Here is a 23,212-nt window from a genome sequence, read left to right as displayed (position 1 = left end):
AGATGGTTGGTGGTGCTGCACAGAGCACTGGCAGACCTTCACTCCCCCACCAGTTAGCTACACGATTTTCAACCTTGAGTATTTTAAGACTGCTATAAACTGTGCCAGAGCTTGTTCTGGCCACTGGCCAGGCAAAAGCCGGAGTAATATGAGTGGGAAAATGCTTCCTACCAACATTTCCCTCAGCTGCCCTCAGCTGCTCCAGGCAAGGCCTTGGAACAGCTGCAGGTCTGGTGAGGTGATGGCCACAGTGAAAAAAAAGAAAACATGCTGGGCCGCTCTGAGATGGTGATTTCATTAAAAAAAAAAAAAAAAAAAGTATATGTATTTCACTCAGGAATTTATGATTGGGGTTTAATTCCATGAGTGGAAAATTGTTTTTCACCTTGTTTGGTCATTTCTACACTGATGACTGGGTGTGAATCTTTAGCACTTCCGTAAGTCTGATTTGTCAGCACTTTGTGCCAGCCAAGCTCAGAGAAGACAGGAGACCCATAGGGAATGAGAAAGATGAAAACTGAGCCACTGCAGGCTCTTTTCTACAATGCAGACTCCAGAGATGCTAAAAATCCTGCAGGGCTCCTGATTGAAGAAAGTGTTCTCTCCTAACAACAGAAGCCAACAGGGCATTCAAAAGGTTATTCGGGTCAAGTCAGCTGGAGCCTGACATTCAATTGCCTTGAGTTAGTATTAACAAGAAAAATCATTCATCATAACATTGAATTATCCAAACTGAGGTTGTGGGATTGTAGATATTTTTATTTTTATTGAGTGATAATGTTGGAAACAGGGCAATTCGGATGGTGGGTATTTCACATAATCCGTACTTTCAGTAATCGTTCTAGTTATTACAGAACATGAGGCCAGAAATAGGCCAAGCTGGACCCTATTGTGTATTATAAACAGGGAAACTACTAAACGAAGTAGTAGGGCTAGCACATTTCATTCTTTAGAAGACAAGCAATCTCCAGAACTGACTTCTAGTAGCAGTGGAGAAGACAGTATTTTTCAGTGTTACTACCTCCCTCGATCACCTGTGAAGACGCCCAGCAATAGCAAGACAGAAGTAGTGGAAGGAAAGTCAGAGAAATACTAAAAACAGAGGAAAAGCAGTGGGCAGAAAAAAATTGCATTTACTTTGGCTTTCCTACTCTGAGTAACAGGATCTAACAGAGAGTGCAAAAGTTTGCTGTTGACTGAACCAAGGCAGTCATTATGGTCTGATACGTGAAATGGCTGCTCATGGAAGATGAACTTCTTAAGTATCCAACATGATTTTAGAATATACTCTGCAAAGTATATCTTTTGCTGTTTTTTTTTCTGACTTTGAAAGGATGGAGCAGGCTTAAATGTAAAAGTCTGGTTAATAAAATATAATTTTTACCAGAGAAATGAAACAGAAGAATCTTGGACTGAATTCTTCACCTTCTGGAGTTATAAAAATGTGTTTATTCATTATGAAGAATGGCTTCTCCTACTGCTCCAAGAAGCCTGAGTCCAGAATGTTCTCCCTTGGTCTTGTTATTTGGCTAGCATGAAGATGATGTAAATCTTTAAGTACCACTAATGCGAAGATTTCAAGATCATAGGATAAGACTAAGCCATATATAAGAGGCGAGAGATTGATTTTGAGCCTTCTTAAATCTCTAAGTCATGTGACCGAGGAACCAGTGGAGCAGCTGCGGGGGTAACAGAGTGCCAAGTGAGACTTCTGGACAGGATGGTGAGCAAAGAGAGCACTGATCTTCTCACCCAAGGAATTGCTGTAAAGAGTGCTGAGTGGATGTGAAGATGAAAGCCCTAGCAGGAGACATGCCTTTTGTGCTCTTTTGGCTAGGCTTCTAACAGTGAGCCGTGAAGTTGTCATTCGGCCCTTGTCGTTTGCAATATGCAAGCCTCATGCAAGGCAATTCCATACAACTGAAAGGAATGCTGCTAGATAGCAGAATTGGATTCGTAGCCTGCCATCAGGACAGCCAAACATGCACTACTGAGGTGTGAATTATGAAAGTTAGTTTCCAAATGGCCAAGGGGCAATTAACATAAATATAAACTAGACATGGGCCCACGCCAAATAACCCCAACTCTCAGGGTGTTTGAATTGCAAGCATTTGATCAGGATCCAAGCTTTGCAGCTGGCCTTATCTCTGTAGTGGCCAAGACAAAACCCCTGGGTTCACAGCCACATGGCACATTCTGTGATCCAAGGATGCAGTGGCTGATTACCTGCTCCTTTGCCACCTCCAGCAAACAGCCCATTTTATCTACAGCCCCTCGTGCTTTTTGTCTTGCTCTGGTATTCTTTCCCTGTCTTAGTATTTTTTATCTGTTATATTTATACTGGAAGTTCTCTGAACAAGGGATGTGCTTTAAATCTGTTTTGAGCAACTTGGGTTGAATTATGCAATATTGGGGAAAATCATCAACGGAAAGGAGGGACATGAGCACGAACTTTGTGCATTCCGTGCAAGGCTGACAAAGGGCACTAAACTGCTGTGCTTGTGAAAGAGGGGAGAGTAGGCAATACATTTAATAAAAATACCAAATTCAGCTTGGAAGACCTTCTGATATTTTAAAAGATATACTAGAGCTGGCTAGCAGTAGGTAACTATAAAATCCAAGCCAGACGTCTCCAGCCATTCCTAGGGTCAAAGACTGGACTCTAACCGTCTGTGTTTATTCTTTCCACCTCAAATCCCTCTGACGAAGTGTTAAATGAAGATTGGCAGTCTGGAGGTTGCAAGTGTTTTTATTCCTCAGGATGTAGTGCAGAGAGAGCAGAATCACTTGGGTTTGCCGAAATACACTCCTCATTTCACCTCCAGCAGCTATGGAAGGAGTTGTGTGATCATCCTGTTCCCAGTGGACTCTTTTTCTCACTGGACCTTGGTAAGAAGGGGCTGACCTGCAGGTTCTTTCAGAATTTCAATGAATTGAACAAAAATGCATGGCACAAAAAGTGCTTTTACTGTAAAAAAATATTTCCAGTCCCAGTTTCTAATAATTGCCTTTACATCGACAGCCTGCAAACAATTCACATTTAATAGTTCAGAAAAGTATCTAGGAACTCTTAGAAAGCCATACAGATTTTAGTGGGACTGACCATGCCCCATTACACAGAGTGCACGAGCAGGTGCATCAAAAGAAAAGAGAGCTTCTCAAAAGTCTGGCACATTACAAGGTCTGAAAGATGTAATATAGAGGAAGAAAATGCCTTACCGTAATCCTTAAAGCCAGACCCGCATTGAGATTCTACAGTTGCTGTCTTTGGTAACAGGAGTAGCTAGATGTGACATAAATATTGAAGAATGCTGATTTTTCATGATTTCTAAGAGGTTAATTAGCATGTTAATTATTAGTAATTAATATATGCACATACAGACATGAGCAATTGAGACATTATTTGTAGGAAATTTGTCTACTAGCTACACTTCGCACTCATCAAATATAATGCTCCTAGAGCAGTAAGTCTATTGATCTGTATTATGGATTCTGCTTGGGTAGTTACAAGGTGTGTTTAATATCCTCATCTTAAAACAGAGTAAGGAGATGCTGAGCTTGCATCTGGAGTTGTCTCCATTTCCTCTTCTGACTTAGTGGCTAAAAAAACATGAAATTTTATGATTGTTTCAATCCTTTGTTATAATTGTCTCCATTTTTAGTTGAACAAGTTTCCTGAGCCTACATTCTGCCTATTGTAATTACATTCTTGACTCATGGTTGCACAAGGAAAAACTTTGTAAACTCCAGGCTGATAAAAGATCTCCAGGGATCTCATCTGAACTTCTAAGAAATCAAATGTTAATAATACCTCCTGAGATGGATGGGTGAAATCTTTGGTTTCTGACATTTTGAGAAATAGTTTGCTTCACTGATATTTAAACATAGTGCTGAGGCAAGTCTTCATGGATTTATATCTGATCATTGTCTATCTTTTTCTTTGGTTATTCACTGTCTCCATTAATATAGGTACCATTCCAGATTGAGTTTTATATACAGATTTTTCATACAGAACTCCTGGATTGGGAGTATGCCTTTCTTTAGCTGAAGGTTTTTATTAGCTACCAGCATTTTTTGAAACAGTGTAGGTCAGAGACTTCTAGAAAGTAGACCAAAATCTGTACTGTTCAAAGCCTCCTACAGGAGCCTGCTAACATCATCAAAACACAGTTCTTTAAAGTGCAGGTGTAGTTTTGAAAGTTACTCCACCAATACTAACGATCCTTGACTCCACACAGAATATGTCGGCAGTATCTTAATTTATTTGGGCACTTTGGTTTTCTGTTTGGCTGGGAGGTTGGAATCTGTTACTTTTTCACTTCACCTTTTCAGATCCACCCACCAATATCTTGTCATCATCTTTACTAGATTGCTGCAGGAATTAGATGATCTCCAGAGGTCCCTTCCAACCCATACAGTTCTGTATAATTTGGTTATATTGCCTTTACTTAGAGCTGACTATTTTTTTTTTTTTTTAAGTTAGTTAATTTATTTTTTGCTGGAGCAAGATTCAGAGGTGATGGGCTTTGCAAGGACTTTCCTGACACACATGATCCCTGATAATTTCACTGAGTCTATGGGGGACTGAGGGAGATAGGAAGAAGGCAAATTATGGTGCAAATCTGCTGTAATGCAGTTTCAAACAGGAACAGGCAGCTCCATGCTTTGCAGTGTCACCTACTGAGACCCCAGGAAAGGCTGGAAGGTCAAACTGTGAGCTATTTCACTTTCATCTATTTGTGAAGGCCACAAAATTCTTTGTAGACACTTTAACAAATAACATTTCAGAAATATATTTTCCCCTAACATCCTGTTCCTTTTTACTTCCCAAGTGTAAAAGCCAACAACAACTCAGCACGCATGTTTTAAGTTGAATAAAAAGAGCTGGTAAGAATGCATGTTTCACCCTTCCAGAGGGGTCATTATAAAAGAAGCGAGGTTAAAAATAATGTTAAAGTTATCTGTGAAAAAAATGAACTCTTCATTTTTCTGCATCTTTTAAGACATTCTGAAATGTCTCTCCATGAACCTTTGTCTCATCCTCTTTCTTCTCCCTTTGCCCCCACATCCAGCCTCTCCATCTCAGAAAAGAAAAGTTTTTGGTGCCTCTGGCTGGAAATAAATGAAGGCATCCTCAGTGCTCTACCAGCTCCACCACAGGATGAAGTCAAAGTGCACAATTCCTCTTCTCACTTTTGCCTTTTACCTCTGCCGTGATGGTTACTGTGGTACGGGAAAGAAGAAAATACCCAGTTGTATTGGTTACAAGAATGTCACAGGAAGCACCTCTCTGCTGCTCTAATCTTCATGAGCCAATATTAATGCAGATCTTCAGTGAACGCCAGAGAATTTGCAGTATATTTCAAATGATGTTGCTGGTGCTCTACCGAAAAAGTTATGGAGTTTTTAAAGACATTATTTTAGCAAACTGTTAACAACCATTCAAGATGATCCTGCATAGCAGACCCTGAAATACTTGTAAATATGTTCATCTTGTCCTTCTACTGTTGTTGTCATCTAATGGACTGAGTTGTATGAAGTTCAAGATATGCTGAATACAGAGCTGCCTTCTTTTAGGAGGATGCTCAACATCATCTTAAAAAAAATTAAGATCTCTTCAGTTATCTCAGACAAGCAAGAAGTACAATTCTTTGCAGTCTCTACTTCAGCAACCACTTTGCAAACCTAAAAGTCTCTTAGTGTCATATTTTTAATTGCTGAATCCTAAATGCCTAGAGAACTTGAGATGAAGAATTCCCCACCCTGAAATTTCAATGTACAGTACAAATCACAGAATCATAGAATCACAGAATTGCAGGAGTTGGTAGGGACCTCAAGAAATCATCTAATCCAACCCTGCTGCTAAAGCAGGCACCCTGCAATAGGTTGCACAGATAGGCATCCAGACGGATCTTGAATATCTCCATAGAAGGAGACTCTCCAATCTCTCTGGGCAACCTGTTCCATGCTCTGTCACCCATACTGTAAGGAAGTTCTTCTGCATGTTTACCAACAGAGTCAGGTTTTCTGGATTTAAAAACAGAAGCTCATTCTTTGTGATGAACTGGTACCTGCTGGCCCTGATTGTAAGCAGAGATACATCGGCAGTATAGTAGCAATCTCCTGGACGATAAAGGTATGTCAGAGCTCTAGACACTAGAGAAATTGACTTGTGAATGAACTTATTGGTGTAGTTATTAACAGAATAGTAATAAGCTTACAACCACAATGATTAAGATGGTTATTAACGTAGTAAATCATTTAATTAACAATGACACTTTTTAACATTTATTGGTGCAGTTACAAACTCTTTTATGTATTCTTCGAGGAGGTGTGCTCTGGTATTCATGGTGTCTTCTTGCTTTGTTCTCCCAAACTTTCTCGGTTCTTTTCTGCTTTATTCTTCCAAGTAGTCTTTCTCTCCACATGTTGAATCCTAATCGTCTGTTGCCCCAAATGTCACTCTTGTTTCTGACTTTTCCCCTTCCCCGGCAAGTTACTGGTCTCCTGATCTATAGGATTTGTCCCAGCTACGCACAGTGCATGTCATAAAATGTGCATATGTGGCACAATTGCCTTCACCCCAGGAGATGAGGTAGGAAGCTCAGTTCTGAGACAGATTCATGTTCATTCTTAATCTCTTTTGCTAGAAGTCTGTGCAGAACAACGTACAAAAGAATAAAATATGATCAAGTGGAATAGTACTATCAAATGTAATTTAACAATATAACAAGTTAATTTTATAACTGTTAATATTGAGAAAATAATTCTTCTGAAATCTAGGCATCTTTCTGAAGAAAAAAAAGTCATGTTCAATGTGGTTATGGCCTTGCCTTAACATTTTTGGCCATGCTGTGCATTAGCTGGACTTTGAAACTACTAATGGGATTTGCATTGGCTTCAAAGTATATTACAACAACTCATAAAGCTCCATGTGAGAGGGACAAGGTGCCTGTGGTTTTTAGTGCTTGCTGTTTCTGTTCTGTGATGGACTGCATATGTGGTAGGAGGGTATGGCACCTTCAAGCAGGCTGAGCACATCCCTTTCCTCTTGCCACCCCCAGTGTGAATAGTAAGAAATTTTTATCTGTGTAAAGAGTGGATACTGAGGCAGGGAATTCTGAGAGCACTTTTACTACTGGTTCAAATGCAGCTGATAAATTACAAGCACAAATTACAGATTTCTGCAGAACTAAAACTACCCTTTGAAGATCAATCATCTTGCTTCCAAAGGGGCATACCACTACATGCAGTTATTTCAGTTAATAACTGCTTCTAGCCCATCATGTTCAGGCTCAGATCTAACAGAGCAACAATGTTTGGCACAGATACCTCTGCCACCATTCACACTATGTGGTGTCATGTGTGTGGGCTGACTAATGCAACTGCAGAAGACAGCTAGTGGTTCAGACATAAGCACATGCATGCACAAATTGAGATAGCAATGCACCTGATCTCAAGGTTACATCTCCTCCTTTCTTTGTGCACCTTCAATGCAGTCTCGTCAATAGCCCAAAATATATCAGGAGAGCTTTTCAAAATTATGTATATTTTTATAAATGCATATAAACTTACACCTGGAAAAAGAGACACAATGGCAAATATGTAAGTACAAAAATATGGCCTCATAAAATATGAGCCTTAATATGCCACTAGATGTTGGCTAAATTTATTAATTAAATTAATGATATACAAACATCTTTTTTTTTTTTTTAGTTATGGAGTTTTGTTCTTATTCATGGTTAGAAGAAAAAAACATACAACAAACTCTAAAGCTGGCTTACAGCAGTGCCGTCACCAATACTTTTGCATCTCTTATATGTTTAGAGATGAGGGGTCCAGTCAAGTCTGGCTGGTGTGTAAATAATCACAAAGAAGGGATGTGTAAACTCCACCTTCCCAATCCTCACTTTTGCAGAGGATGCTGCCATGACCGCAACTGAGTCCCACCATCATTGAAAAGGCAGGGAGAAAACATGTATCGGCGGGGCCTGGCTTCAGCAACTGTAGAAATTTGCCATGCATTCTGTGCATCATTTTTATAGCCCTGATCATGACATATGATAGAAGCCAGAAAATAGTCTCTTATCATCATTCTGCAGACAAGAGTCTCTCTTATAGTATGTGCCCTGGGCATAGTCCTGCCGATTTCACTGGCACAGATATGGAAAGCTGTATTTGCTCTTTTCTGCAACCTATTTACAGGGATTTCTTCTGAATCCCCAGAATTTCCCCTGGAGCGGGACAACCCTATGCTGTTCTCAGTTAGTGTTACACAATTTTCCAGCAAAAAAAAATAAATAAATACAGTTGTATTGAGCCTGAAAGATTTCTATCACAAAATATTTGTCAAATGCAGCCCAGGATTTTATTTGGGGAGTTTTGAGGCAGCTTGATTCTGAGCTGGGGTGCTTGGGAATCCAAGGTCACCAGTTTGGAATGAGCTAGTTCTTCCCACCTCTCTGCTTGGCAAGGGAAGGAGAAAGCTCGGACTTGGCTATAACAAGACCCCAAAGACTTCAAACCTTGAAGTCACAGGCAGCTGTTCAGAAAAACTGACATTTTTGCATCAGCAAAATTGAGAAAAATGGCAATTTTATTGAGAAAGGATGCATGTTCTAGAAGTTCTGAGAAGTGTTATACCTTAGGTTCTGAAAGACAATGTTATTGGAATATCTGATTCATAGGAATTTGTGAAACATTTTATATTTTGGTTCAATTTTGATTAAAGTAAAATCTAAAGAAGATTGTTTTTCACATATCGGAAGGCTATCAGTTCTCCTTCTACTACAGGCTATTTCTTGGCTTAGTAGGCAAGGAGATGTCCAAATAAAACAAATAGCTACACTACTAGTCTCCCTTACGTCATGGGAGAAGTTGACAGCTTCACTAGTGTTATTGTAACTAGGATTTGAAAGCAGTATAATAAATAAATGTCATTGCTTTGTCAAAGAAATTTAAGACTTTTATATTTGCTGTATATTTGCCCTTTAGTCTGATGGAAAGCAGTGGAAAGAAAGATGGCAAAAATAGAAACACTTGAAAAATAAGATGGAAGAGTAGGCAAATAACCAAAAATTGTTTTTACTTATAGCTGAGTATTTAAATTTCCATTTAGCCTATCCAGTCATGAAATACTAGGGTAAACTTTGCAGTAGTATTTATAAACACATCGGAAGAACCTCACTATTTCTCAGTCCCATACATCTCAGAGAGATGCAGTGTCATGTAATATCCTCTTCATGTTACAGATGTTCTTATGGATCACAAGGACAGGAGCCACTAAAAAGGTTTACCTTTTTAGGTAGGTAGTTCAGGTAGGGAAGTTCAGGATACAGTGCTGCCACCTGAAATGCTCAGCTGTTGCCACTGAGGAACAGGAGTATGAAGCATTTCTGAGCAATAGAAAGCTGTAGCCTTTCCAAGGTTTCTTCTCTGTATGGATTTAAATAACAAGAACCTTTACCTTCTTCCTATACAAAGAGAACAGGCTTATCTAGCTGTGAGAAAGGAAACAAGTTGCCCATCTTCCAGAAGCTGACAGACTAAGCCATTGCAAGCAGAGTGGAAACAAAGAGTTTGTCTTGAGTGAAGGTTTTTGTTCTAAATAAGACATACCCCATCTGCAGACGTATTTCCATTTTCATGGAAATTGAACCTCAGAGGGGGGAAAAACACAATGACCTAATGCAAAGGTAATTACAAAAAAAAAAAAAAGAGAGTTTATGTGGGAATATGGGACCTAATGTCTTTCTCTGCATACAGCTTTTTACTTAAATGCCAGTTTTCATTTTTTATTTTGTGGAATATAGATGAGCAGGTCAGTTGCATAAGATGTGTGCTTCCCCCTTTTCTCAATTTCTAGTACATTTGGCTTGGATAAATTCCTTTGAAAATGAGCTTAACAGAGCACATGGTCAGATGAGTTTCCTGATGGCACTCGGTAGTCCGACCAGTCAACTAGCTACAACAGTTGGCCCGTAGTGGTAAACTAACTCCCGCTTAGAACTAGTGTCTTTTAATGGTTACAGAAATCCATCAGTCTCCAAAGAAAAATTTAACAGAATGATAGCTTTCAGGCTGGGCAAGCCAGTTACTCTGTTATGTAAGAAACTCAGCCTTCTGTGCATTGTCAAATTTTGCTTACAGTATGTTTGGCCAAAGATCAACCATAAACTGAGACTGTGAACTCTTCAGACTTTGTCTGACCTGCTTGTGGTTTTCCCTATTATGTAGCTGCCTAACCTGGGCCAGAGCTACATTTTCTTGCATTCTAGATTTTATCAACCATTTATGTTTTACATCCAGCTTCTCTGTGAGAAAAAGACTGAAGTTTTTTCAAGAAGTGGACCAAGCAAAGCAGGAGAAAGGTACTAAAACATGTAGCCTGAAATGATTGCTTAAAATGAAACTCACTGTGTGAATATTGATTTTGGCTGGTAAGGGAGATGGAAGAAGGCTGTGAAAACACATCCTATCTGCCTTACTCAGAATTGTGACTGGTGAGATGACCTTTGGCTGTGGCTGCACATGTGCCATGGGAAAGCAGTCAGGCCCGTAAAGCTTTCAAGTTACAAGTGCAAAGATCTGAACCCTAGCCAAGGGGGAAATCCCTTTAGTTAAGAGATCAATATGAACCATGCTGCTGAGTGCTCACCACTGCTTCACACTAAAAATTTGGCATATGGGCTTCAATAAGTAACTGAACATGTACCCCAACGACTTCATCAGCTTAAAAATCCTGCTTTTTCTCCAAACACATTGTGCATTTTGTTATTATTGTGCATTATTATTGTGCGTATATTATTATTAGTGAGCAACTTCCAGTGGAAAAAAAAAGTATTGGTGCAGTAGTTAAAGAGATGCTCCTGTTTTTTCCCCTGTAAATCTGATTGTAGTATGTAAAGAGTCAATTCTTTATTTTGCTTATAGATCCCATAATTCTAGTCTGTGATTTGCATGCTTTTGATACACAATTAGAGAAAACAAACAAACAAAAAAAAACCCACACATTTTTAAAACAAAAAAAAACCAGTAATCTTTTTGTTCCCCAAAATGGCTTCGGGGAGTTAGGATATAATCTACTATGATCATAGATCTCTCTTTGAACTAAGCTGGATAGATGATCCTGTATCTTTAAAAAACAGAATAACAAAATTTTTGATAGCAACAATGTTTTCACATTTTATCCCCGAATCATGAAAATTATCTTCTTCCATGATGCTCTTAATAATGAGCAAATCAACATGTTTACCTTCCAAATGACACATGTAACTATGGAGAAATCCAGCTGCCTTAAGTGCAGAAGATACAGAGTTCTTTGAAATCATAAAGTTAAATCCATCTTCAAACAAAATCACAGTGCACTGACCTTGGTCTGACTTCAGCCTCAGTTCTGCATACTTTGGAAATAAATCTTGGGCTAAAAAGGAGAGCGCTTACCTTACAAATGGTCCTCAGAAGGCCTTTTCCTCACTTCAGTCTTACTGAAATCTGGCATCTAAGTGGGACAGCCTTTGTGAATCAGCCCTGCGCCTGTCTTATGCATGGAGGTGAGTTCTATCCTGAAAAATAAGGGAGAAAAAAATGTGATTCAGACTGAGCTTTGCTAGACTTAAATACAGGTTTTAAATTTTCAGAAGTCAGAATTCAACTGATTAAATTTGCAGCTGTCTAGTTGAAAGCAAGTGATTGGTTGACCTTAGAAGATTTGGGACCAGAATCACCCATACGGTTATAGTCATTCTGACGTTAGAAAACATCTGTAAAACTATTTCCTTGACCAGAAGAAAAGTAGGCTCTATTGTTACTTTGTTTTTCCAACCATTTGATGAATACAGTCCTTTGTCTCCAGAAGCATCTGAAAACCTAGATACTTATCTGCATTTCTCAGCTAAGTAAATTATGATGGGAATCTTGTGGTGATAGCCCATCACGAGCTTTTCAGTCATTTTTTATGCTGAATAATTGGTTAGAGAACATTTGAATGAAAATTCTCCTTGTGCCAAGAGGAGGTTTTATCTTTTATGGAGTCTCTATCAAAAAAAAAAGATCCTGCCATGAGAAAGACACAGCCTAGGTAAAAAACTGTAGAAGAATAGTTAGTGATCAGTTTAAATAGACAAAATAAGAAAAGTAACATAAGAAAAAAACTCTAAAGAAGAAGAAAGACTGAGCACTTGCATTTGGTTCATTTTCATGTGTTAGTAGAGCTGCAGGGGGCTGTTTGTTTTTTATCTATGCTACTTTGATGGACTCAATGGGAGGATTGGGGTTTAGAGATTTTATGAGACAAGAGTATTTTGAGAAGAGACTTAAAAGAATAAGGGGTGGAGGCATGAAGGATTGGGTCAGGAAGGGAATTTCAGGCAGGGGGTCTCAATTGAAGAAGGCACCAGAGAAAGCTGGCAAAGCAGATGAGTGCAACTTCAGCCAACTAAAGGAGACAAGGGTGAAAGGATGAGAGCAGAGCTCTTCCAGCAGACTTTCTATGCTTCTCCTCCTACTCTCACTTCAAGCCTAAAGTGCATGGAAAGAGAGAACGGGGAGGTGTTGCTAGAGAAATGGTAGTTGTGGCAAAAACTAGCTCAATCTCCCCAACCTTCAAAAAAGATATATTTACTGTTCCAGATTGAGAGCTTAGACACTGACAGACACAGCATTTTAAAACTTTTTTTTTTTTTTTTTTTTTTTTTTTTTTTTGTAGATTCCTTTGCAAGAAATCTGCTATGTTTTCTCATTTTTTGAGACCATTTGCCCATCTGGATTCCCCAGGTGTCATGCAGAGACTCTGGAGGCTAGGAATGAAAGAGGTATTTTATTGTTTGCTCCCTCACTCTCTTTACTCTCTCAAATGTCTCTGAAGGATATATTTCCAAATGTGCACTTTCTCAATCTTCTCTGAATGTTCTTTAGATTAAAGGTCTTGTCATTGCATAGATACCAGAGAGAATGGTAAAAATGGAGCAGTATCAGTTCTGTGGACTAGATTAAAAATACCTGAAAGCAACAGCTTTAGGACTAATTTTTAAAGCCATGCATATGTGTAAAATCTAGCACCCCCGAGACACAGTTTAACATTTTGGGACATAATACATGCTTTATAAAGATCAGTTAAAGTTGGCAGGAAATAAATCACCTTTTCCAATTATTTTGAAATTATGTAAGCTAGGCATACCACAACTTTTGATCACAAGTACTTATGGAATTGCATATTCACCCAGTGCAACTGTCAAGATCATGCATGGATGTAGATCATAATGGCTCTCAGTTCAATCATGGTCTGAGAGATCTCTGTTCTTCCACTGACGGCAGTTAAACAAGTACAATGATGGAGGTTGGGGCCAGTAAGGCTTTGCATCCATTTTAAATAATTTTGTATCAATGAAATGGCAACACAATGACAAAAGAGACAAAACGAGTATCTGAAGGGCTTTGCAACCCTGTTTCTCTATGATTACCAAAAGAGGATCATTACAAAATTTTATCAGGTTGAAGTAAAATACTAGCTATAAATGGAATACAGAAGGTAAAAAACAATACACTATCATAAGAAAAGCCCAAGTGATAAATATCAAGTGCAGTGTACAGTTCATATGTTGCTATTGCTGCTATAAGCAGTGCTATCTGCTTTGGAAGTACAGAGTACATATCTACTGGAGCAAAAAAAAGTCAGCTATTCATTTGAGCAATGTGATAGCCAACGACATGGTGGCAGTAAAGTGAAAACTTTTGTGTCTTTTTAAAAATAAGTATTGCATATACCTTTGTATGGAATACCGTATTCTCCAGCTGATAAGAGCTAACACAAAATCAACATGCTTTGATAGATAGAGATACTTCTGGAATGGTTATTCAGTGCTTAAGAGAACACTTGTCACTTGCATAATTTTAATAGAATTAGCAGACATTTTGATGAGATTACTTCTTCTCACGATAATCCATCTTCTCTGTAATACTGGGAATTTCTAGTGACAAATGTGGCCACTAGCTTATACAGATTTTTTTTAAACCTCATTTTTAATGTCAGTGTCATTGAGCATTGTTATTCTTAGATATGGACACTTGCCAAAACCTAGAGCTGTGCAGTCTTAGATCAGGAGAAATTTGGATTCATTCTTTGTATTTTGAATCTACCTTTCCTTAACTATATTATTATTATTATTATTATTTTAATTATTATTATTATATGCAATTCAATCAAGAAGTATACTGAATCAAAGTACCCTGAAAAGTTTGTGAAATAGAGATGACATTGGAAGTACAGATTTACAGATTAAAGTGTGGGCCTGGAGAAAGCAGGTAAACTTAATAGTAAACTGGAACAATAGAATGAATGATGCTGGTAACATTTTTTGCCTTGTAGCGCAGTAAAACATTTGACCAAATAGAATTTACTTGAAGGCTCTTCCCAGATGTCTTATGAGTAGGACTTAAGAATGCAGCTGGTAGGGAACAGAAAGAATTAGTGTGGATTGTTTTCTAGAATCTTTTTGAGGCTTAATTTCTCTATGCAACCAGATGATGGGGAAATGGTTCCTTTGCTAACCTTGGAAAAATAGCCACCATGGAGATTAGAACCAATGAAACTTCTCTTATGATTTATCTGCTGCTTATTTAAAGTCTGAAGTAGGAAGGGGAATGCAAGGATCCATCATTGCCTGCCTCTTTTCCATCTGCTATTTTTGCCCATAGGAGTTTTTGTAAGCAGGCACAGAGCAGCCTCCAGTGTTACATGATGCACAGCTGAGCCAGGATAGGGAAGGACAAATGTGACCCTCACACTGTGCAGTCAAGACTGAGACTGAGACTCTGACAAGCTATCTGGGAGGATGCAGTGTAACAATTCTACAGAAGTAGTCTTAGAGGAGTATGAAAGTTATAGCATAAGGGATGAAATGGCCGCAGTGGTGTCAGTTGGGAGATAACAGAGCCTTTTGGTAGTCAGAACTAATGCTTCCACAGCTACCTCCCTGTCGGAATCCAGTGTAGTCTTCTGCCAGAGCCAGTATCACTGTGAAGCTGGAGGGCACAAAGCAGTAAAGTTCCTTTTGAGGACTTCCCTGACCCTAGCTTATTGGACAGTCCTTATTTGTAAGTCCTTTGAGGTTTGCATGCAATTTTCTCTCCCAACTCAGATCATTAAGATCTCTCAGGGGACTCACTTCATCTGGAATAAAAAATGAATATCTGTCTTGGGTCTCAGGGCAAGTCTGAAGCAGAGGCAGTATTTAGCATTGAAGAGGGAGATCACTTTAAAAAATCTCAACATACAAACATACAAATCTTTCCAAAGTATTTGTGATTTAGTAGAAATAGTTTCAAACACACATTTGAGATGACAGATATAAAAGCTCTGGCTTTGGTGAAAACTGAATACGTTATGGAATGTCACATTCATTCAGAATCTATTTCTATATGAACTTGTATGTGTGCATACATAAATGATATTGTTTCTAGACCTGGGGGTAATATAAATAGTATAAGAAAGAGTAATTAAGAAAAATGGTCTGAAAATATGTAAGTAGCAATTAGCTCTCAGAATAGAGAAATCTCAATTTTTGCAGCATGATTCTTGAAAAGTGTAGCCACAACAAAGTAAAAATACGTCCTTCATCACAGAAACATAATGTCTTATAATCTTACATATTCATTTGTATGATTTTTTTTTTTTTCTGTAGACAATCCAAATGTGCAAAGAGAAAAAGGATAAACTGAATGCTGAAGGTTATTGCAGGTGAGGTTCTGTTGAAAGTGTAAAGGAAAATGAAAGGAGCAAGGATGCTGAAGGATTCCAGTTTTCATTATCACAGCTGGACTAGTGCACATTTCAGTTGCATGTAGTGCATAGCATACAAATGAGGTACACATCAATTGCACCAAAAGTAATGCCTCCTATTTGTTTCCATGCAAATGACAAAGATACAAAGAGCACAATACTGTTAGAGCATATTCTCAGCTACGAGACTAATTTTCAACACACCACCACTAGCTATGCATTTTCATCAGTGATGAACAGGAGCCTATATGCCACGCTCATAATGGAATGTAATAAAATAATGATGGGATGCAGCTCCTACAGCCTTACCACCAACAACCACCTTCTGACATTGTGGATCAATGTAATAAAATAGGAGACATTACTTTCAAAGTAGCCCTTATATTTGCTGTAGAACAAAATGTAAAAAAAGCAAGAAAGCTCTTCTAACAGAGAAAAAGTGGGGCTGTCTTACCTGCTCAGTATACGCATGGCAGTTTTTCTAAAAGAAAAAAAATCTGTACTATTAGAAATGAATTTGGAGAAGCTGAAAAATGGACTCCCAGGGAGTTCTGCTGGAAATTTGGGTAGTTTTAAGGTCCATATAGCACTTATAGATTTTTGTACAGGACTTTTCTGTGGATTCTCCAGAGTGTAACATCCTGGGTCCCTAAAAGATACTTCACTGGCAGATCCAGGGGGCTAAATCGGATTCAATAACAAATAAATTCCTGGTTCCATCAAAATCAGAGAAAGCTCCCTTCAGACTTACTCTTGAAGTGGCTCTACTCAAAGACCTGTGGTCCAGGTTCTGTGAGGTCCTGTGCAGAGTGATTGGAGTAGTTTTGAAACCAGCAAAATCAAGAATGAAAAAGGAAAAAAAAAAAAAAAAAGGGGGGGGAATAGAGTGATAAATGATCCTATGTAAATATAATGCAGTAAAGAGGAAATCATTCAATGAATTGGAATAGGACAGGACTTGTTTGATGAGTTTATGTGGGCATCATAGAAAATATGAACAATGGTGCGTGTCTTTTTGTATTTCTCATTGTATCTGAATGTGCACAAATCGCCATTAGGCTATTTCCTTGTTTACTCATAGCAAAAAAAGGGAGCCTGAAATGAGAGTTAAGTAGCTGCAGAAAATCATGCCAGTATGCTTCCTAAGAGCATCTGCTGTTTGGCATCCTGACCCCATAGACAGGAGGAGAGCTTGTGAGTGTCATATCTGCAAGATGAAGGGTACTTGTTTCTGAAATGTTGATTCTTAAAACTGTGAATAAATTAGATCATTTAAATAACTTTGCTTTTCTGTTTTTCTGAGTCAAAGGAAGTGACCGTGGATGAGAGTCAGAATGTTCTCCTGTCTGCTTACCAGTTAAAATTATTTCATTTATTTGCAGTTCTGTTTTCTATTAATTTAGGAAGGAGTACCAATCGTATGGCTTTCTAGGAGATTTGAGTTTTTGATGAGTTTGGTTCACAATGTAATATTTTTGTTGCCTTGCTGGAGGACTGCCTCCTCCAGGGCTTGACTCTTCCTTCTCTATTCCATGGTGAGAAAGAAGAGTCTATAAGGCTGTCAGATTCTAAGACATGCTATTTTTTCCTTCATTTGTTTTGGAAACTTCATTTTCCTTTTGAATTGATTGTCTTTTAATCATTGTATGTTGTTGTGGGCAGAACAACAAATATAAGTGAACATCACAACTCTCCAACAGGTGGTTAAGGCTCTGAAGGAAAGTGTTGCTGTTTATGCTCATTTTCATAACTTTTGAAAATTATTTCTTATTTGAATTTGCATTTGCTTTAATTTGATATTGGTATGATCTAGATATTTAATTATAATTGTTTATTCAAGATATCTAGCGCTCTCTTATTCAGCTAGCTATTAGGTTGCAAATAGTGACAGCTGAACAGTTCTTTTCTTTGGTTTGCAATATTTAATATGAGTGATTATTTCAACATACATGCATAAGAGATTAAATGAATGCATGAACAATCCTTCCTGTGGCTAAATTTTTGTGTGGTAAATGTATCCTCATGTTAAGGACTTGATAGAATACATAAGGCACAGAACATGGTACATATTACTTGAGCTTGGGTGGTCTAGTAGATGATTTCCACAGCTCAAAGCCCCTTGCCATTTAGTGAATATACAATACAGTATTCTTCCATGACTATTTACATTTTCCTTTTTTTGTATAACTTCAAAGGCATACATTAGGCATTTCTATCCCTTTGCCTTTTTTTTTTTTTATCTTCTTGAAGACTAATTTTACTATCGTGTCAAAATATAATACAGTCCACTTATTCATTAGACACAGACCTTATTTACAGAAGTATCATTATTTGTAATGAAAAAGAGCACAATTCTGAAGAACAGTCATGGAAGAAAAATCAAAAAACAAGACTAGGAAGCTCTAAGGAAAATAAAGCACTGCCTCTTTTATCCCATCAAAGCCTTTGTACAGTAGGAGAAATGATTAAGAAGGCAATGCAGAACAGAAAATCTGAGAAAAATTCAATTTTATTATTTTAGAGGTTTCTGAGCAGGCAAGTTCTGCAGTCCTCTTGAAGCTCAATTATAATTCAGTAGGAAAAGGGAAAGGAGAAAGATTTTAAATGGAAGTTAAAGAAGGACTGAATGTAAAGTGAAGATAATGAGATCTTTCTGTCCCAAATATAGCCAAGGAAAATGCTGCATGTAATTCTTAAATGAGTACTCAGTTTTACCATATTTTACAAAAAGTCCCCCAGATTTCTCATTTGTAAAACCACTCTTTGGTTTTTCAAGGGGTAAATAAAAAATTGCTTATTTAAAACAAAATTAAAGAAACCTAAGAAACTGTGGCCATCGTTGCAATGAAATCCATATGCTTCCATCTATAGAGACTTCCCTTTGAGGATCTCAGAAAACTGCAGACATGAATCAAACTTCACAATGATGATGGAAAATATTTTAGGTTTTTTCAGACCTATTTGACATCTATCAGACATATTTGAATTCAGAAAATATTGTTTTATCAAAATCAGAACAATGTATTTCTTTTCTGGGCTTTGTAAAGGTTTGTCTTGATAACATTGACTGTGTTGGGTGCATGTTTTGACTATTCTAAATGTTATAACCCCATACAGGACATTTAAGAATGATGGAAGTCTAACAGAAGGTCAGAAAAATTGTTTTGTCCCTACTAAATGCATTTTTATTTTTATAAATTTTTTTTTTACTTTTTGATAATGAAAATTCTCAGAAATTTCATTGTGTAGGAACTTAATGTTGTTGACCTTCTGTTAGAGTTCAGGATGAAAGGAAAGAGTAATTTTTTGTAACTTTCCAGAGACTGAAAGATTTGAGATTTTCTTGAAGGTAATTATATCAGATTTTCAGAGCTTTAAGCCTTGCTTTGTAAACAGTACTGCATATGTTAAAATTTAAACAAAAAGTACCTAATCTAAAGTCTACAAATTCATGATCTGTATATTTATCTACAGACCAAGAATTTTACAGAAATTTGAAAAACAGCAACCACTAAAACAATCAAATACAAATTAGAAAAAAAAAGCATCTCAATCTGAAATGATATCAGTGTCTTTTGGCATGATATAACCATATACTCAACACATTAGCCCCTCCCCCTGAGCTTAGCACACAGAAACCTGATAATAGACAAAGGACAAAGTGGATAAGTGGATATAAGTACTTTATTCATCATTAAAACTAGCTATTTCAGATAGGCTGAACTGAATTAAAATATTTGGGGAAATAATATGTAATGACTGAAAACTGGCCAGTATTAATAATAGTAATTCATCTTAATACAAAGCAATGCTGAACCAAAAAATGTCCCATTTAAAATCTCTCTCAAAATGAAACCAAATGAACATATTTATAAATAATATATAACGTTTCCAAGCTATCCTGTGAACTAGCAATATTAGCAACATGCACTGTACACATTTTTGCATACACATCAGAAAGCAGCAGGATATGATCTTTTACTTCAAAGGCAGCCCCTGTATATATAAGATTAAACAAAACTGTCTCTTATGGGTTGATCAAGATTTTGAAACAGATGGGGCATCAAGTAAATGGTACTCAAAACAGTAAAGATGGATTCATGTAAAGAAGGAAACAACTCTGATCAGATATTTGAGAATGAACATATTAGAAATAAATGTTTGTGGGTAAGGGAGGAAGAAAAGGCAGGCAAAGGAAAAAAAGAAAAGAGAACCATCATCACAATTTACTTCTACTTCAAGACATCTTGGTAGACAACATTAAGTGAAAAAATCACTAATCTCCAAGATCAGCAAATACACTGAAAAGAGTAAAGTATTTGCTCTGAGGCAAAATTGGCTTAAACGCTGAAGACAGAGGGTCTTCTTCAGTGAACTTCATAAAAAGGAATGCAACTAATGGCCCTTCTCATGGGTAATCGTTAAGGATGATTCTGCTCGTTTTTTATACCTGTGACCTAGAAGAGGTAATGCAGCTCTCTGACAGAGAAGAAGCTGGAGTGAAAGACCAGTTATCAAGTGAAAAGAAGCATTTGAATTGAGTTAGACTAGAAATGTGATGTAGAGCAGAGATGAGACTGCTAGTGACAAGCAGATGTGCAATAGAAAACTCTAATAAAGAGAAGTATCTCAGTGATGTTATCTTGAATAGAAATTTTGTTTATTAGATTCTGAAGTTAAACAACTGAGAAAATTATCATAAATATAAGTTAAAATAATGTTTGCCTGAAGACAAATATTACTGAATATTCAAATGAATCTTTGAATGCACGTTACAGATAATATATTTATGTAAATATATCCACACTAGAAAAACACTCTGATTATAAAGGTAACTACCAGCCAACCCAAAGCCTAAAAGAAAGATGAGCTTCTTTCATTTCCTTGTCAATAACTTAGAGATTGAATATGGTGTTGAGTACTTTCATGGCAGAAACAAAGACTTAAAAAAAGGAAATGTCAGATTTTTTTCTTGTACTGGAATATCGGGTTATCATCAACATGAACAAAACTTTTTTTTTTTTTTTTTACTTTTTTTTTCTATTATGAATCAATATTTTCTTTCTGTTTCACATTTGTGAAGCAGTTATAAATGCGAGTAAGTGACATATTTTCAAAAACTGAAGTCTTTTGAGCCATGCTTATACTGTACAGATATATGTAAAAGTAACATACTTTGATGCTGATCAAAGTGCATCTTTAGGCATTAATATGATGTCTCATTAATCTGGACTTATATAAACAAATGCAACATGTATAATTCACATTATATAATTACAGCATAAGAGAATATAAATTCTCTTATCCTGGAAGCTTCTAAATTATGACAGAATTTTTTGTACTGTAAACTGCTCTTGGCTAAAATCTTTTCTTTTCAAATACATAAGCTGAAAATTGTTTCACTCGCTGACCTGTGAGCCAAGTTCCCCAAAGCCTGATGCAAATTAAAATGGCTGAGTTATAAATATCTCTGAAAGTAGGTTTATAATGGAAACACAACCAGATCTTTCACTACAGCAGTACTCTTGGGGGCTGTTAGGACAGTTTATGAGCTATCAGCGCCAAACTATAAGTTAATGAGGAGGAGCAATCGACTGTAATAAAGCACCCCTAAACAAGAAGAGAGCATTAAAAAATGCAGGCACAAAAAATTCCTGTTGGGCTTCCCATTAGCTATGTCCCTGTATAAAGTTGCTTCTTTCATCATTCTGGAATATATTGCTGTGACTTCTTACATTTTCATGTGCTGAATTGAGTAAGTACACTTTTATAGGCCTGGGGAAGAGGTGTATGTGAAACTTGAAGTCAGAAGGCAGTTGTCAAAAAGCAATTTACTATTCTCCTCTCTTCTCAGCCTTACCTCTGTTCTCTTTATTATTACGTGACTGGGAATGCACCATAGGATGACAGCAAGACAAAATTAGATATGGCTCCATTTGACTTTTGCACCTTTTCACATCAATCTGTTCTCACAAGTTTTATTGTTAACATTTGAACGTAGCAGAGAGTACAGGTGTCTATGGCAGGCAATCAGTGCTTGAGAAAGCTGCACATAAAGACAAGGCTTAGTTAATGCTAGGCTATAGGGGGAATGTACATGAGGAAGACAATTGCTGTTATTCTAGGCATAAGAATACATCACTAAGTAAATTTAATGTATGTTATGACAGTCATTATAAAGACAGCATTCACCGCAGAAGAGATAACAGAAATATTCTTCTCATTTCAGGGATGACTGGTGATAGTGTAGAGTGATCAGATTTTTTTCTCTTTTCCAACCAGAAGTCATTGCACTCATTTTGGAAAAGGTATTTAAAAAATTGAGACTGATTATCAGTAATTCATACTGATGAAGGTAGGCATGTACAGCTTTGAACTCACCTTGATTTTTTTTGCCCTGGGACATATATACTTCAGGAAACATTAAACAAATCCTTTGTGTTGGACTGAGATGTATCCATTAAGAACAAAAGAAATGATGAACTAATCCCCCCAGTACATTTGTTTATTTTTCCTTCCTGTTGGCTACATGCAGTGTGAACTGAATGCATATACTTCTTAACAAGAGTAATAAAGAGATAATTTGGACAATATGTATACTATATAAAAAGACGCATAGTATTCCTGTGTCTGGCTTAAATCAGTGAGTGGTTTAAGAATATAAAATAATTCATTGTGTATTAATTCAACTCCTCCCAAAAACTGTTATTTAAAATGTAGTAGCATAATGAATCCTTTTAAACTTATGGTAAACTGGAAGGTGAAGGGTAAAGCTAATGGAAGGATGGCTATGATTTTTGGAGTTTTGCTCTATAATGCAACAAAACCCAAAATCTTCAGAGTGCAAAAACTGACATCCCCTTTAACAAAATGGAGTTGTGCTGAAATTCAGTTTCTCTAGTCTAGACAAAGACAGTTCACTGTGGCCTCCTTTCCTATGCACAGTGAATGGAAAGTGAAAACACAGAAATTAAGCAATCTCCAATTCTGTTTTGTTTAATAGGATGCTGCCTTGTTCCTAAGAATGCAACGACAGCTTTTAACCTTGAAACACAAACAGGAGAACTTCAGAGGGGCTTGCCAAGCTATGTAATGCTCTATGTCTGCATTTATGAAAAACCCGTTTACTTGGTCTTTCATCAGTGTGACTGCTCTCATTCTGCACTGCGCTGGAGGACTTGCTGACACAGCCAGAGATTGCTCTGCACCCATATGGCTGCAAAAGTGGAACACTGGTTTCTCTGGGAACAGGTATACCTTGCTGATGCTGCCTTCAATGCAACATGCCTGAAGTTCATCTTCCTCACCTTCATGTGCATCTTTGAGGTGAGGAGCCACAGCTGGCTGAGGGCTTAAAGCATTATTTTGGAAGAGTACAAAGGGCTGGAGGGAGGGGACCTTGGGAAGAAGGAGGACTCCCCCCACATGCCCTGC

General features: G+C 37.4%; 1 protein-coding gene across 1 annotated transcript in view; it reads left to right on the top strand.

The window, feature by feature from the left end:
• Window positions 1-23,212, top strand: part of IQCM (IQ motif containing M) — a 274,157-nt gene that overhangs the window by 176,665 nt on the left and 74,280 nt on the right. Inside the window, exons 26-30 of the mRNA XM_085222190.1 lie at window positions 5,073-6,136; window positions 12,707-12,812; window positions 15,681-15,736; window positions 22,008-22,086; window positions 22,782-23,104. The gene's annotated coding sequence lies outside the window, so the exon portion shown is untranslated. The remainder of the gene's footprint in view (window positions 1-5,072; window positions 6,137-12,706; window positions 12,813-15,680; window positions 15,737-22,007; window positions 22,087-22,781; window positions 23,105-23,212) is intronic.

Source organism: Meleagris gallopavo, chromosome 4, assembly GCF_905368555.1.
Source record: "Meleagris gallopavo chromosome 4, MGAL_WU_HG_1.1, whole genome shotgun sequence".
NCBI classification, from domain to species: domain Eukaryota; kingdom Metazoa; phylum Chordata; class Aves; order Galliformes; family Phasianidae; genus Meleagris; species Meleagris gallopavo.
This window is presented reverse-complemented; position numbering and strand designations above follow the sequence as displayed.